At 45.6% G+C, this 3,833-nt stretch overlaps 1 protein-coding gene across 4 annotated transcripts in view; it reads right to left on the bottom strand.

The window, feature by feature from the left end:
• ADD3 (adducin 3) overlaps positions 1–3,833 on the bottom strand; it is a 106,529-nt gene that overhangs the window by 101,665 nt on the left and 1,031 nt on the right. For 3 of the 4 annotated variants that reach the window (XM_085308088.1, XM_085308124.1, XM_085308105.1), the window contains exons 1-2: positions 3,810–3,833; positions 3,112–3,193 (exon numbers count right to left, since the gene is read on the bottom strand). The gene's annotated coding sequence lies outside the window, so the exon portion shown is untranslated. The remainder of the gene's footprint in view (positions 1–3,111; positions 3,194–3,809) is intronic. The other variant, XM_085308097.1, reaches the window with a different exon arrangement.

The raw sequence follows: 3,833 nt of genomic DNA, 5'->3' as shown, positions 1-3,833 counted from the left end.
AACTACAGAAATGACATTACCCCCGAGAAACACAACAGAAGCTGTATCAGCATCTCCTTTTGTAAAAAGGCAAACATTTCAAAATACAACTTGAAGGAAACCCTGTGATGTAACAGGATGTAATGTTATTTAATAATATATATCACATTCTAAGTCAACACCAAAACAATGACCTACTTGAATTTTGAAACAGCAGCACTGTGATGTTGCAAAATCGATTTACAAGAGAAGTAATAGCCAGAGGTTACTATGGCCACTAATGTTACAGGCCACCACATCACGTTCAAAAGTGATTTTTTTCCCTCCCGGTTAAAAACTAGTAAAGACAGTTTTACATATCTGCTCAAGGTCACACAAATTATTCTCCCAAATTAAAATTTCTTTTAGGGGAGTTACCTAACACAATCCACCCTGTAGCCATTTGGAGAGTTTGTTTTAAGTAGCACTAACAACAATAATTTTAACAYGGGAAAAAAACAGTAGCTTTCTGTCTTTTCCGGATTTGATCTACAAGACRTTCCACTTACAAAAGGAAACAAACTAACATTTGTCAATCTGAAAATACTTTTCATCCGTGTTATCTTAACATTTTAAGTTATGATACTTTTTAGGGCAAACGGTGTCTTGCAGCAGGCCATTTGGCCTGCAGCACGTTGCGGTGAAAGAAAGCAGGCACCTCTGCACACAGTGTCACCTCTGACACCGCATTCAGCAGAGAAACTTCCAGTAACTAAACTGAATTCAGCTCTTTTCATTCAGACAACATACACGGCCATATCTAACACACTATACTCATTTACAAAACAGTAGAGAGTTGATAAAAGAGCTCAGACCTATCTTGTTGACTGTGACTGTGAAACAGCTTGATTCACCAGCCCCCTAAATCCACCTCCTCTCCACAGCCAATGCAAATAGTCTCTGGTGTGAAACATGCAAACTGGATCTCCTCCTCAGATGAGATGATTACAGAGTAAACAGCCTAACCACACACACCATCCTAAAAACCATCATTTTCTTAAATAAAAACCAGTCGGCTGCCTCAATCCTCAGGCGAGAGTGAAGGATAATGACCGATTTCAGCATGATGCCATTAAATCTCAAGACACCCTAAAGCATAGCAGCGCTYTATTTATTGGTCAAGAATTAAGGACATGCTTGATCATCATCATGGTGTACCAACCTTAATTGCTAAGCATTTAGTCCCTAAATAGCCCACCTCTTCCTCCTAACTTTGGGCTTTGTGTTCTCCCAGTGAAAACTAAATGCAACTAAGTAATAATCTCCKCCAAAAAATGTGAAATCTTCTAAAACTGGTAACATGAGAACTTCAGAAGCTAAAACTGGTATATGCTATTTATCAGCATATGCACGCATAAGAAACAGAATTCTCATTTTACTGCACTGAAGAGACGGTGCCCTCCTTACTCAATATAGCATTAACCAACTCTTCCTGTAATGACCGGMGAACCTACTGCATTCCCAGGGTTGACACTTGCATTCTTCATGAAGTACTGAATATCACTAATGAAGTCTCAAATGAAGCTATTAAACGTTCTTTTCAGTGAAATAACTTAAATGACTGGGCTTACACAATAGCTCTGCAAAGAACCMACTGGTACCATGGAAGTGCCATTAAACTATGGCACAGAGGCAAAAGTAAGCAAGAAGGGGATGGAGGAAACCTTCCAAAGCAGACCTGCTGCCAGAGGAACCAACCACATGCAGAATTCCCCAGCAGGCTTGTGAAGCACTGTCTCCCTCCACAAAAGCCATAGCCACCCTTTCCTAGTATATCATATACAGCTATATACCTTCTGCACTTATTCTTTATTACGGTTGCTACCAACTGGAACAGGAGTCAGACTGCACAATCTGAAGTTTCCCTGATCATGCCAAGGCCCTTTTTTAAAGGCTGATGTCATATTTATCAGCCTCATTCCTCCAATACCAAAGCTGATTTAACCAGCAACTTATCCCATGCACTATGCCATTTAGTCAATTATTTTTTGTCCCAATAACTCACTGCCATTAATTTTAACCATTTGGTTTAGAACTTACTGCTCCTTGTAGTAGCATCATACAGGGGAGGCAAAATTCTRCACATTCTCCTCTGCTTATCATCATATCACTACTCTTAATGCAGTCCAGTACTCATGGATGAAAAATAGCTGGTTCAGGCTTAATCCACCTGTAATATAATGGTGCTGAGAAGACTGAATCAAAAGCAAGAAACCGATATGTTTAAAGCAAAGGTTAAAAAAAAAAAAAGTTGGTTACCTCCACAAATGGCTGTGGTGTTTGCTTTTAAAGCACGTTCTACACTCATTACACAAAGCCAGCATGTAAGACCTTACCACTAAAATCAAGTCATTTGGTGATGCAGACACTGTTTATCTGCCAGAGCGCCCTGAAGTCCAGGATGAAGACCAATTTATAAAATCACTTTGCATTCATAAATAGACTTTCCAAAGTGAGAAGAAAGTTTTCTCAGGGGTGACACTGAAGCTGGGGAACACACCAAAGGTCTGTTATAACCCTCATTACTGGATCTTAAAGTGCAAGGCACAAATCTTGAATTTTGTCTTTGCCTCTATGAACACGTAACAACACATAATAAAAAAAATTCCAAACTGTTAAGAAAACATTGCACTATACGGCCGCAATTAATCCCCTGAGAAGAGAAAGAGCGAGAAAAYGAACCATATGTGACAGATGTTAGTCACATCGCTAGGTACAATTCTGGCAGCCATGCAAATATTGCAGTGAAGAGAATATACGTGCTTGTACTTTGAAATGGTACTCTTAAGTTCAGTACACCATTATAAATAGCAAAGGTGGAGCTGTATGTGATTAAATATTTAGAAAGCCTAGTTCTTGCATAGAACATAAATTCTAAGAAGTTTTCTGAGACTCATTTGGACTCTCGACTCTTGCAGTGGACCAAAGCCAACCAATAATTATAATAATTACTTCCRAGATTTCATTTGGTTAATAGAGTTCCTAAACAGAGGAACATTATTAAAAGGCCTGGTTCTTCTTAGATCAGCACTAAAGCAAAAGGAGGCGAAGGACAGCACCGTAGCATCTCCTGCCCGGAAAGCCCGTGCGTACCTGCAGTGAAGTCCCACGCTAGCCCCGCGGTGACCATACCAATGAGGGCAAGCCCGTTTCAGCCTGGATCCCGTCGCTCAGCCTGAGAGGGAAGGACAGCGCGGGGGGGGGGGGGGAGAGAGAGAAAAAAAAACAGTCCCCTATGCTCGTGGCACTTTTTTTGAAAGCACATAAGCAAAAATGACAGAACCTCACAGCTCCGAAAGCGGCTGCGGGGGGCACGCCCGGATCTTCCCCTCAGCCGATGCAGGTGTGCCGCGGGGCGCACTCCGATCAGGCTCGTCCGAAGCAGCCGCGGATGGTGGAAGGGCCGCGGCGCTGCTCGAGGCGCTGCCGGCGCGGTGCGGCGCGGCGCCCGCGCAGCCTTTGTGCGCGCGGAGCCGCCGCCGCAGCGCAGCGCAGCGGCCCCGGCCCCGCACGCTTCCCCCGCGGAGGGGGCCGCCACGCACGGACATCTTAGGTCCCTTTCGGAGGGGACGCGGCGAGCCCCGGCTCAGCGCGCTGCCGGCACCCGGCTGCCTCCCTCCTTGCTTAAAACTTCCTCTCCCCCGGCCCCGCCGCGGCCGCCCCCACCGCCGCCAGCAGACATTTTGCGGCGCAGCCCGGCCCCGGCGCACAGCCCCCCGGCCGCGCGCCCCCGACCGCTAAACGGCCGCGCCCCGGCGCGGGGCCTCCGCGGCGGGAGGGCGCGGCGTTACCTCGGCGAGCAGCGCGCTTTGTGC

The sequence above is a fragment of the Rhea americana genome, unplaced genomic scaffold (genome assembly GCF_003343005.1).
Source record: "Rhea americana isolate MKP2758 unplaced genomic scaffold, rheAme1 scaffold_104, whole genome shotgun sequence".
Taxonomy (NCBI): Eukaryota; Metazoa; Chordata; class Aves; order Rheiformes; family Rheidae; genus Rhea; species Rhea americana.
This window is presented reverse-complemented; position numbering and strand designations above follow the sequence as displayed.